The sequence below is a fragment of the Cheilinus undulatus genome, linkage group 14, assembly GCF_018320785.1.
Source record: "Cheilinus undulatus linkage group 14, ASM1832078v1, whole genome shotgun sequence".
In the NCBI taxonomy this organism is placed as follows: domain Eukaryota; kingdom Metazoa; phylum Chordata; class Actinopteri; order Labriformes; family Labridae; genus Cheilinus; species Cheilinus undulatus.
In genome coordinates this window covers 4969982-4983340 of record NC_054878.1, presented here as the reverse complement: position 1 = coordinate 4983340, position 13359 = coordinate 4969982, and the positions used below count along the sequence as shown (strand labels likewise).

The window sequence follows — 13359 nt, the reverse complement described above, 5'->3', positions numbered from 1 at the left end:
GAGAGATTGGCTGTGGGGCTCCCTTAGTCATCCAGGGGACAATGTTTGGAGAAGTGGAGGCTCCATTCTGGACCAGAGACTTCCAGTGTGAAGGTAACGAGTCTGCTCTCCTGGACTGTGGAGGATCTGGTTCACCTAGACACACCTGCTCACCTGGTAGAGCTGCTGGACTCTCCTGTGAAAGTAAGAGAGCAGACTCAGCTTTGATTTGACCCACTAGTTCACTTCCTTTAATAATTCTGTTCTCGTCCATGTTTAGATCCAGATTACATCAGGTTGGTGGGAGAGCCCAGCCGGTGTGCAGGATCACTGGAGATTAAACACATGGACGAGTGGCAACCTTTATTTGACTCTGAGTGGGACCAGGGGTCTGCAGCTGTAGTGTGTAACATGCTGAAATGTGGTTCTGCTGTTTCAACAAGAGCAGTGAAGCAAAATAATACAAGACCAACGTGGCACATTGAGCCCTCCTGTGTCCAGACAGCATCTTCTCTGTTTGAGTGTTTAGATCAGGGACCCTTTGATAGCGGCGTGGGCCTTGAGGTGATCTGCTCAGGTAATACTAAACATCACATCTGAATTTGGTATTACTGATGTAATGATAAGGAGCATACACACAGTAACAAACACCAAAATAACAAAAAGAAAAAACCTGAATGCATGAGGTTTATGGGTACCTGTATGTAGATGTGTCAGTGTGGAACATGAACCATTACACCTTTATCTAAACCAGAGCAACAAGACTTCTAAACACATCTAACACAGGGGGACTCACTTAAAAGCTGGGATACATACAAGAAACATCAGTTAAAGCACAGCAGTTACAGTTTCTACAGGGAGGTAAAGGACATCAGACCAGTAGCCCTTACATCCATACTGTGTAAGTGCATGGAGAGGGTGGTAGGTGGTCATCTTACCGCTATGGTGGCAGATGAGCTTGACCCACTCCAGATTGCTTACAGAGTGAAGCGGGGGGTGGAGAATGCTTGTCTAACGCTCCTGGACACTGTATGCAAGCACCTGGACTCCCCACACCCCCACACAAGGATTTTATTTACGGCTTTTATTTTAGCTTTTAACACAGTTGACTCTCACACCCTCTGCAGCCGCCTTCTGGAGTGACATGTCAACCCATCTCTGGTCCTATGGATTAAAGACTTCCTGTACAATAGGCCCCAACACGTCTGGTGAATGGTTTTAAATCCAAAAACTTGATTTCAAACACTGGAGTCCCCCAGAGTTGTGTTTTATCTCCAGTTTTATTTTCTATTTACACAAACAATATAACCTGCAAAGACAATGACCTTTCCCTTTTTAAGTATGCAGATGATATGGCCCTGGTTGCCCAGATTAAGAATAAGGACTCCTTGTTGGCATACCACCAGCAGGTTGACACTCTCATGGTCCAGATAAAGTAGGGCTCCTTGGAGCTCAACATCTCAAAGACCAAGGAGCTGTGCTGCGGAGGGAGGCTAAAACCTCCCAACCCCTCTTTAAATCCCTGAAACTGAACGGGCAGGCAGCGGAGCAGGTGGGGACCTTTAAGTGCCTGGGCATAGACATAGACAGGACAATGACATTTTCCCACCACACAGACTCAGTGTACAAGAAGGCACAACGTCTCTATCTGCTGAGGAAACTCAGGGGGTTCAATGTTAGGAAGGACATCTTAACAGCTGTTTACAAATCTCTCATAGAATCAGTACTCACCTTCAATATTACGTCCTGGTTCAATTTCATGTCAGTTAAAAACAAATCAAAGCTTTCCCGGATCGTTAACCGAGCAAGTAAAATAATTGGAGAAAATTAAACCCAAGCAGCTAGAAGGAAAGCCAACCACATCACAGCAGACCAAACACACCCACTACATGAATCTTTTCAGCTTTTACCATCAGGTCGTCGCTATAAAGTCCCTCTAGCCAAGAAAATTAGTTGCTGAAATTCTTTTATTCCTACTGCTATGAACATCTTAAACAATAAATATTACCCCGACAGCTGCTGTTATCACTACTCCTATGAGGCATATTTGCACAAAGAGCTTTAAGTTTATCTGTTTATCTTTTTGTTCTAACTTAATTGCATATGCCACTTTTTAAACTGTTTCTAGGAATGTCGTGTTTTATATCTCATGTTTTGGATGTATGTTGGACTGTATGTTGAGCCACGCCTAAGGCAATTTTCTGTCAAACGACAGACATTAAGTTTTCTGAATCTGAATCTCACAATATCCCAGACAAATTTCTCAAACTCTTCCTCCCTTTTCTCAAAACACTGAACACAAATCCCAGTTTTCAAGCTAAATCTCTAAATCTGTGGTCAAAAATCAAACAATTACATCAGAACAGTTAAACTGAGCTCCTCTGTTCTCACATCATAAACACACCAGACAGCAGAATAGAAAACTCTGAATGTTAAATGATGAACTCATTCTATTTTAGAGTTTGGAGGTCAAAGGTCGCTGCACTCTTACATGCGGTTAGAAAATTGAGAATATTCTTTGAATGATTTTAAACTGTATTTTACCCATTTTTATAAAGACATGCAAAATTAGTTATGTATGTAAAGTAAAATTAAGCCTTTTGGTGAGATTCATGCTAAAATCAAAGTAACATCAATGTTTATTGATGATATCAATTATTACTATTAAAGTATTATTTGTGCCTCTTTTTAACAACTTTTCCCACCATTTTAACCCATTTTATATGACTTTTTCCCACCAATTTTCACGCTCTTAACACATTTTTGCCTATTTATTCCAATTTCACTCCCTCTTCTGCAAACTTTTCCACTTTAAAGACACTTTTATCACATTTAAAACCCTTTTCACCACTTTTTTCTTGTTTTTGCCACTTTGAAAACAATTTCTGCCACTTTCTGCCCATTGCCACTATATACCCTTTCCAGCACTTTCTATGCCCATTTTTCCCAACTTAAATAAAATATAACAATTTTTTATGTCAATTTTTGCCAATTTTGAAAAAATAGCACTATTTTTATGCCCATTTTTGCCAGTTTTACCCATTCTGTCCCCTCTCGATCATTGTTTCTGCCTCAGTTAACCCATTTTTGATAGTTTAAACAAAATGTTCCCACTCTTTATCCCCATTTCACCACCCTGTCCATCAATTTCTGCCACTTTTGAGCCAGTATTGCCACTGTTAACCCCTTTTACCACCCTTTCCAACCATGTTTGCCATTTTAACCCACTGTCTGCTTTTTGCCTATATTTTGAAACTTTTAATGACTTTTAATTTGTGCTACTTTTAAAATCCCATCACACCACATTTTCGGACAATTTTAGCCATTTTAACCATTTTTAACCCATTATAATTCTGGGTTAAAAATATTTAAGGAGAGGGATTTACATTTTTTAGAGGGCAATATACTATTGCAAAAAATAAATAAATAGTACATTTTTTTTACTTTAATAATAGTGGTTGTTATTGAGGTAAAAAAAAAAAGATCAGTTTACTTTATAATGGACCATGATTTTGCTGGCTTTCATGGGCCCCCAGTTTGGCGGGGCATCACAAAGTTCTCCCCTTTATCCCTCTTTATGGTCGGCCTTGTCTCCACACGACTGTTCTTGAATGTTCACCCCATGTGTTCAACCAGCCTCAGGTACAGTGGGGGTCCCCGGTCTCTGGCGCCTTTTGTTTTGGGGGTTATGTCTTGAAAAGTTTGAGAACCCCTGCTCTACTCTGTTCTGTACTTCATAGTTTCATGTTTAAATCTGACCTTCAGTGTTTCTGTCTTCTGTCGTCTGCTGTCTGCTGATTATGTCCTTCTGTGTCTCCAGATTTGCTGGTAAAGCCAACCATCGCCTTCTCTTCCTCCACTGACGGGGTCTCTGAGGCCACGCCGCAGGGCTACCAGGCCCTCATTGGCTATAGCTTCAACATCACATGCTCCATCAAACCTCAGTATGAAGGAGGATATTTCCAGCTCCTCTTCTCTGACTCCGTCACAACACAGAGCTACACCCTGACAGCCGTCAGCCATTCTGCCCATTTCCTGTTTCCTCCTGCAGACCAGAGCCACGGAGGGCGGTACAGCTGTGTTTATCACCTCCATGTTTTTTCCCATAACTTCTCCTCAGAGAGCCAGACTCTCTCTCTCGCTGTCGGAGGTAACTTCTCAGATAATCTGGGTCAAACAGTGAACATCTGACACCTGACTGTCACTGAGAAAGGTCTTCACTTATTTCTGCTGACATGTTACTAAATATTAAATTATCACAGAGGAAAATAAAAGGTCGTTATTATTCTAGTCACATTAAAACCTCTTCAGTTCAAACTCCTCCACACTGCCGATATTTTAGCCATAGGGTTGCTAATGCACCCTAGTGTTCTGAGTTTGGGACAGCTGATAAATAATCGGGGTGGAGAAGTCAGCTCAGGACCTCGATCAGTTAAAAACACTAAAATCAGCTCTGATCCAATACTTGAGGTCCTGACCAGGACATCCCTGATGAACATATTTACTAAATACCTATCAGATTTCAAAAATGTCCCTGTTCTTAATGGTGCTGAGATAAATGAAGGTGACTTCTAGGTTTAAAAAATTCCTGTTGAAAGCTTCATAAAAAATAACTTTGCTTTGATTCAGTGGTTTGAAGGTTTCAAGGTGACTTTGTGTGAGTCTTCTGATCAAATGTGATGATTTAAATCTGTTTCAGCCCCTCTGATAGACCTGATCATCAGATGTGTCGTCCTGATTGGTGGTCTGCTGATGTACGACACTGCTCTCTACTGCTACTATAAGGTACTGCACACATCTGTATTTAATGGAGGATGAAGACTGTTTGGCATGATGTCGTTAGTAAAAAGCTATCAGTGATTTTACTGGTTTAAAGAGTGGTTTTCTGATTTCTCTCTCCAGGTCCAAACTAGACAGATTCCCAGGACTACTGATGACTGCCTGCTGTCTCAGTGAAGGCGATGGAGACGTTGGACATTGTGGGTATATGTGGGGACCACAGGGGGTCCTCTCAGAGACACATTGTCAGACTTATCAAACATTGAAGTTTTGAGCTTCTTATCCTTTTTTTTTTTTCAAGAATCTGTCTTCTTCATAGTTAAAGTTTTTTATTTCTTTACGTCATATTTGCATCAGACCACAGAACACTTCACCTGGACTACACATCTAAAGAGGATTTTTAAAATGTCTTTATATGACCTGTAAATATTCATTTAAGAAACAAGAGGGAGCTTCACCTCAAGCATTTTTAAAATATCTGTGAAATCCAGAGCCAAAAAGTTTCGATGTCATTTCAGTCTTAGATACTGTGAAAAATTAGGGCCTAAAGCCTCAGATAGGCTGGGCTCCTGACAAACCCAGAGAATGGGACCTCCCCAGTTCTGATTTATTGATATATCAGTGCATACACTTCGTACTTTAACTACAGTGGTTATTACTGAGGTAAAAAATGATCAGTTTAACTTTATAATGGACCAACATTTTACTGACTCCATTGGCCCCCAGTTTGGCTGGGCCTTAGAAGGCTCTCCCTTTAGCCCCTCTTATGGGCGGTCTCGCCGGTGCCTTGTTGCCTGAGTCGATGCTTCTGAGAGACAGAGAGTGTGCTGAAAGTTGGTGGGAGAATTAAAGCTTTCAGGGTATCGTAGATGATTCACAGGAGTATCTTTAAAAGATGTTTGGGGAAGGCTGGATAAGAAAAGTGGAGGGCGTACCTTTTATTTAGGGTGACAGGAAGTCGCATTGAGGTGGCGGGGTATCGAGATGAAGTATCGAGGTACCAGTACCGTGTCAGTACTGGATTTTAATACTCCTCTCCATCCTCTGTGTCACTGCAGCAGACAGGAACTGCTCTGAATAACGGCATAAATTCAGCCCATTAAAAGAAGTTCATGGATGTTTTTGTAAATATGTGAATATTTTAGAGTTTTTTTTCCTCAGGATTTTGTTTCACTTTTCAGTCCCAAAGAGATGGGAGAATAAGTTTAAAAAAAGTCTTAGTAATTTTTGTTTACTGTGTTTCACACATAAAAAATCTTTGTGACATGTGACATAACTGCAGCTCACCTTGTTGAAGGATTTGTAAGATATGTGCAGCTGTTGAACCGTAAAACACCAAATAATAGCCCGGGCGTTTATTTGTCTCAATCACTGAGCAGACCAGGCAGCTATTTAGAACAGGCGTTTAATTCCTTTCTCACAAAAATCTTGCCTAGCAAAAATTGGAAAAAATATGGTAAATTTAATCAAACTATTTATTTACACCAGTATGAATATCACCTTTACATTTTTAAGACAAGATTACAGTACCATAGTTATACTTTTGTCCTCTTCTGTCAACTCAGCACTCTCTAAACACTTTAAATCCTGGTAAGGAACTAAACAAACACAAAGCTGACGACAGATAGTTTAAAGTTAATGTCGTATTTTTCGTTTTTTGGCTGCACCGAGGCATGGCGCTGCTATCTCACTTGAGAAAACGAGCAAGGGACGGGGGTGCCCTAGCCAATGAGGAGGCTAGTACTCGCAGCCAATCAGGCTCAGGTCAGAGGGAGCATTCCTATTGGCCGCTGTAGCTTCCGTATCTCAGTTCAGTGAGAAGTTGATTCGATGGTGGAATAACGGCAGTGTTCGGTCCTGTGAAGAATTTGTTCATGATGAGATGAAGTGTTTTCTTGCCTGTGATTCGGCCGTTGATTTCAGTGGAAAAGCAGAGCGGAATCACTCCACGAGCGCTCCGCCACCGTGAGTATACGATTGAGCGGACATTCTCACCCGTTAGGAGGCACGTAAAGAAAGGGGCGGAGCTACGGAGCTCAAACAGGGAGAAGAACAGGAAGTGAGGGGGGAGTTGGGAGTTGATTCTATACGGTTCTCATCTCTTCTCAGTCACATATCGGAGCTGTAACTAAATGACACCCGGCATTTATTTGGAACAGGCGTTTATTTGTCAAAAATGTACTGCTACATCCGGTGGTTAATTGGGACCTGGCAATTATTTGGTGTTTTACGGTATTTGTTTGGTATTTTACTCTGTAATCTTCAGCCTCTTTATATGAGATATGTATCATTCATTTAATCAGTTTTACCGTTCATGTATTCATTTACTGTACTGTTCATGTATTCATTTACTGTACTGTTCATGTATTCATTTACTGTACTGTTCATTTAAATCTCAGACCTCTGTAGTCATATATAGACATGTTTATGGGTAGTAGTACTGTTGACAGGTTGACATTTTAGTGGAAAGTGTTTAAATTCTACTTTTAGTGTTAAAATGTGCACAGTGACTGCCCTCTACAGGCTGAAAGTGTCCACTGCAACTGAATTTTGGAAAAATCTCTACTGGCTGATCCGGTGCCATCAGTAACCACCGGGACATGAATGTCATTGCTTCTGTCTTCCACATTACCTTATATCTTTATTTCTCCATTAAAACATCTTTTGTGAGTAAAAAAAACATGAGATTCATTAGCAGATCTGGACAAATCGCAAATGTTTGGCATTAAAAGGCAGGATCAGCCAATCAGAGACATTTCTGTGACACTCTAGGATTGTGGAAAATGTAGTACCATCGACTGAAATCATGAAAAACATGTTTTTTCTGAAATCAAGGCTGATGTCATACAAAACTGTGTCGTCTACAGTGCATCCACAAAGTATTCACTTTTACACAATTTATGTTACAGTCTTGTTCCTTTATGGATTTTTTTTTTGCCTCAAAATTCAACACCCCATAATGACTGAGTGAAAAAGTTTGTTTGGAATTTTTGCAAATTTGTTAAAAAATAAAGAACAAAAATAAAACATGTACATAAGTATTCACAGCCTTTGCTCAGCTCTTTGTTGAAGCTCCTTTAGCAGCGATTACAGCCTCGAGTCTGTTTGAGTATGATGCTACAATCTTGGCACACCTACTGTATTCTTGGGCAGTTTCTCCCTTTCTTCTTTGCAGAACCTCTCAAGCTCCTTCAGGTTGGATGTGGAGCGTCAGTGCTCAGCCATTTTCAGATCTCTCCAGAGATGTTCAACCAGGTTCAAGTCTGGGCTCTGACTGGGTCGTTCCAGGACATTCAGAGAGTCACTGGGGTGCTAGCGGGCATCAAGTACACAGCCTCAGATGCAGACAGCTGAAGAAGGGGACTAGGAGGCTTTTCTGACAGATGCAGGTTTGAATCAAGGTCTCACCAGAGACAATATCTCATGTTAATTTATTAATTATGATAATACACATGACCCTAAATGATACACTGAAATGTAATACAAGAAATCAACAGTTGAATGTGCTTAATTTATGATTAGTTAGGATTTTCCCTAGGTCTTATGTTTTTAATACAACTGCTCAATAAAAACAGAATTTTATAATACTCATTAAATCAATTTAAGCCAAAAGGTAAATGTCTGTTTTAAACCATGAAGTCTGTGTGTGGGGGATAGTAGGCGAGTAGTTTGAACGACCTGTGTCCATCAAAGTCGGTGTTTCTGTTTTGACGGTGGGAGACGTGGGTGAAGGAAGGGCCTGGGACAGGATCGGCATGGCCCCCTTGGTCCTCCAGCATGGTCTCACTGGTTTCCTGAACTAAGGCGTTAGATAAGGAGATTAGTAAAGCAGTATATCCATGAGTTGATATTTTACACTGGGGCATTAATCTAGAATACCTGAAAACTGTATTTTTGCATAACCAGCTCTTATACATGCTGTGGCAGCTGTCAATTCAGCCCCATAGACAGAGACTCACCTACACAGGCGCATTCTTGAGTCAAAACATCAACAACAGAAATGTTCACCTAAACATCACGTGGTTTAATGAAGATATTATGTCTGTCCCATTGCAGGTGTAACAACACAACACCACGCACAAGAACGCAAACAGGCTTTTGCAAAGCAAGTCTGCTTAAATTGTCAACAATGTTATAGTCAGTCTGAGTCAACAAGAGGGCCTTTTGCAGCTGTGCACAGTATATAACTGTGTATAATAACTAATAATCTCATTAAAATTAATGTGCAACAGGAGCAGGGGCACAAACAACAACTGTAATCCAAACAAACTCATTTCAGTCTACAAGCAATCAGCAGTTCCAAAGCAAATCTCTTCAACGTAAAGCACACACACACACACACAGGCACGGGCACAAACACACACACATACACACGCAGTAAAAAGGAGCCTACCTTTCAGAAGTATACATGGCAAGCTTTCGTCCCCACAGAAGTCCGCTGGCTATGAGACTTGACTGAAATTTTGATGACTGGCAAACTTTTGACACAGTGAAGCTGCTTGCCTCTCATAGACTTATGACACGGCTGAGGGTTTATCAGTCTGTAAACATAATGATGGACTTGGTGGTTCATGTGGTGGATAAGTAGCATCTTCTCCTGTGATGCTAGCAACACTTGCAGCTACCGCCATCGCGGCAACTTCAGGGGTTGAGCCATCCTTTTTCAAGTTTCCTGAATCAAGAAATCATAAAAACGCATCTGGATGTGTCTGTAGCCCTTGCGCCTTAAGTAATTTTCATTTTTAAAACTCACAACTGCATAGTCTCGGTCTTTTCGACATGTTAGCAACCACAATGCTGACACACTGCTGAAGCAGCAGCACCTTCTTCTAGAAGAACATTTGGGGGTAAAAATGCTTACAGCACCTGGTATTCCCAGGCGTTGTCCCATCTAAGTACTAACCAGGCCCGACCTTGCTTAGCTTCCGAGATCAAAAAGGATTGGGACAATAAGAAAAGGACAAGAGAGGGAAGATCAAACAGACAAAAAGATTAGAAATGGACAGGCTGAGGGAAACTGGTAGTCCCTGACTATTGCTTTCACATGAAGCCCAAGTCCATGAGGCAAAAGACAATCTCCAGGAGCAGGCCATGTGGTCCATGTGATGGGTTGACGGAGTGCACGTAGAGTTCAGTCATGAAGTCCAAGAGCATGGATGGTGTTTCCAGCTGGGGACCTTTCACGTGTGAGGCGAACGTGATAACCACTACACTACGGAAACTGGCTTTGTACTTGATGCACACTAGGCGCGTGATTCTGCCCACATAACACCCCAATGACCTCATCCCAACATTTGGAGACTTGAAACCTTAAACACTGGCTGTGACTCTGGTGACCTATTGTGCTTTGTGAACTGTGCAGCAGGCGGGTATTAGGCACTGGAGCTGCTGCTTGTAGTCCATTGGATACCATCGTCGCCCATGCTGGCCTCTGGATGTCTATGCATTGCTGCTGCTACACACTAAAACACCCATCTGAGCCTGGGCGGGCAACGAGTGGTACTGCATGCGTGAGTTCTCGTTAGTATAGTGGACTGTAGCTCCACCTGTCACGTGGAAGACCAGGGTTTGTTTCCCCAACGGGGAGTCTTGTGCCATCTGTCAGCAGTTTAGCCTCTACCTGTCATCACTAGAGTTCCAAGCTGAGCTCACAGACTGCCAGTTCTTTAAATGGATCAGCTGTGCATCCGACTGCCGCTTATGGCCATACCACCCTGAACACCCTCGTCTGATCTCGGAAGCTAAGCAGGGTCGGGCCTGGTTAGTACTTGGATGGGAGACTGCCTGGGAATACCAGGTGCTGTAAGCATTTCCCCCCCAAATGTTCTTAGAGAAGAGGGTGCTGCTGCTTCAGCAGTGTGAGCTGTTTCTTTCTGTGTGTCCAATGGACCCCAAACGTCCTTTCCCAAGGAAAAAGCCCCATGAAAAGGCACAGCAGTCTGTTTCTGCCTGGTTTTGAGTCAGGGACCTTTCGCGTAAAACTGAGATGTTTTACCATTTATGAAAAATATTCGCTCTTTTTTTAATGTTATGGTAGCAACAATAATATTTCTATTGAAAAACAGCTGTAGGAGGGTTTTTTTTTGCAACTAATTAGGTTAATTGTCAACAGGTCAGTGCCATGACTGGGTACAACAGGAGCATTTTAGAGAAGTAGAGTCTCTCAACAGTAGAGATGGGCAGAGGTTCACCAGCCTGCAAAAAAATAAAAAATAAAAAATCTAAAAATTTTGGAACAAATTCAGAAAAACTTTCCACGATTCAAAACTACAGACTTTGAATATCCCACCAACTACAGCCTATAATATCATCAAACGATTTAGAGAATCTGAGGAAATTTTGTCCTTTAAGACAAGTTTATATTGGTCTCAGAGGTCCACAAAACATGCCTGTGAAGTTTATTGCTGAAAAAACAGTAGTATAGGATTCTTGGAATGGAATGGGTAGCGCTCTCTTAATGTTTCAGGCACTTTTATCCAAAGTTCAGGACATGACTGGGATTTAAACCATCAATCTCCTAGTCAAAAGTCAGCAGGGTCACCCACTGAGCTATCAAGCATCTCTCCTAGGAACTGAGAGGAGGATCAAGAGAGTTCACATATTTTTGTTAGAAAAACCTGAAAAAGTGATTTTTGCATATTAAGTCCCCTTTAAAATACTGCAGTGAAATTTCAACCATGTAAGAACAAGAGCATCTCCGAAAACGAGAAGCTGACAGTCTCTGAACTTGGGCTGTCATATTTGTAAGATAAACCTCAGCAGTAAGCGCAGTCTCTTAGAGGGCGCCATGAAGGCTAAGGATAAATTATATTTGGATTAATTCAACTGCACACAAAGCTTATGTTTTTCCTTTCCGTTACCAACTTGGCACTTTCTTCTCAGTCGAAGTCGGTTCGCTGGATGCCTGTGCTGAGGGAGAGCCGGTTAGAAAGTGACGGCTGCTGTTGCATCAAGTGTTTCTTTAATCCACTCAGGACCTACGGGATGTTGTTATGAATGCGCAAAGCAGGCTTAATGCAATAAAAATACATTGATCCAATGACAGAATTTAATTTGGTGTCCAGCTGCCAGTTTAAATAAAAAAATATGGGCTCAACCATTAAGATAATTTAGAGGATTTAGATTTAATGAGCAAATCAATAATTTTAGGCTGTTATAAAACAAAAAATACATCAATCCAACAACAGCATTGTTGTACTTTTTTCAGTGTGCGTTATATTTGACCAGCCAAGACAAGAAACAATGAACATTTTACCATCATTTCTTCCATCATGAAAGGTCTTTTCCAAGGTTGTGGTGGTAGGGAACAATCCAAGTTATTTTAGGTTTACTGGATTAAATGGATTCATTTTTATTATTTAATTTTTTTTTTTTAACCAAAACAACATAAAGGTTAAACGAGATACGTGGATGACACCACTATGCTACTGTGAGTCAAAGTGGGATGAGCTTTTAGATGAAATTATACATTAATGTATTTAGAACTAAATAAGCTCATAAAATATGTCTTTAAATTTTGTTTTATAAAAAAAACACCTTTATTCCTTAGTTTTATTTTAAAAATGTCAAATAAACATTGTTTAAATAAATAATGTTTTTAAGATGGTAAATAATTCCTTAAAAAAGAACAATAAACAATCAGTTTCCACTTAAATTTAATGAAAATATTACTAAAGTGCTTATCTAAAAACAAAGCCAGACTAAAACTGTATTTAAAATGAATAAATAAATATATATATATATATATATATATATATATATATATATATATATATTTAAACATGTATTTTTGATGATAAATTCCTGAAATAATGTGTCAGTGTTTTTTTTGACAGCCACGTCCAGCAGGTGGCAGCATTTCTCCTCCTTACAGATTCAAACGAGGCTTCAACACAACAAATATGACCAAGATCATTTTGAGGTTTATGTTTTTAAAATTCAACCCAAAGCTCGGCCTGTATGTCAGGTTGAGGTTTCATTTTTTAGAGTTTAGAAGAAAATACAGTGGTAAATACTTCCATCAGCTCTGAGGTCAGACACAGAGGTCACTACTTATATAAGAGAGCACATCTGGAGGTGATTATCAGCTAAATCATACCAAAACAACTCCTGGCATTTTTATGAGGAGAGGAAAGGAAAAATATTAGTTCATTTGACTCCCTTGCTGGTGTTTGACTGCAGAGAAATGTCACAGAGTCAAAGAAAGGCCACAGACCATCTCAGTTACATTAAAAAAATCGACCAATAAGAGTGATCAGAGCCAGACAAAGAGCTGTAATGATGAGTTTATTAGTTATGATCAAATTCAGCTCATATCCCTGTCATGTTCTTTGCATGAGTGTCTCTGACTGCTGTTTATAATCTGTATTCAGAGTTTTGACTACATGGGGCCTTGAATAAGATGGCTCTGAGGCCCCATGATGCATGAGAGGTTTGAAGGACGAGGAGGAGTCGACGTCTAGACTCACAACAGATGTGGCTGAAATCAATCATTTATAAACAAACCCTGCAGATATTCATCTGTGCTCGTTCAGCCTCTGTAAATAAGGGGAGACCAGGGCGGGTTGGCATAGAGGCCAAACACTCCCTAAAAGCAGCCCC

The 13359-nt window shown here is 40.6% G+C and overlaps 1 pseudogene; it reads left to right on the top strand.

The window, feature by feature from the left end:
- The first annotated feature begins 10454 nt into the window (after positions 1-10454).
- On the top strand, positions 10455-10567 carry LOC121522035 (annotated as a pseudogene).
- Positions 10568-13359: the final 2792 nt, after the last annotated feature.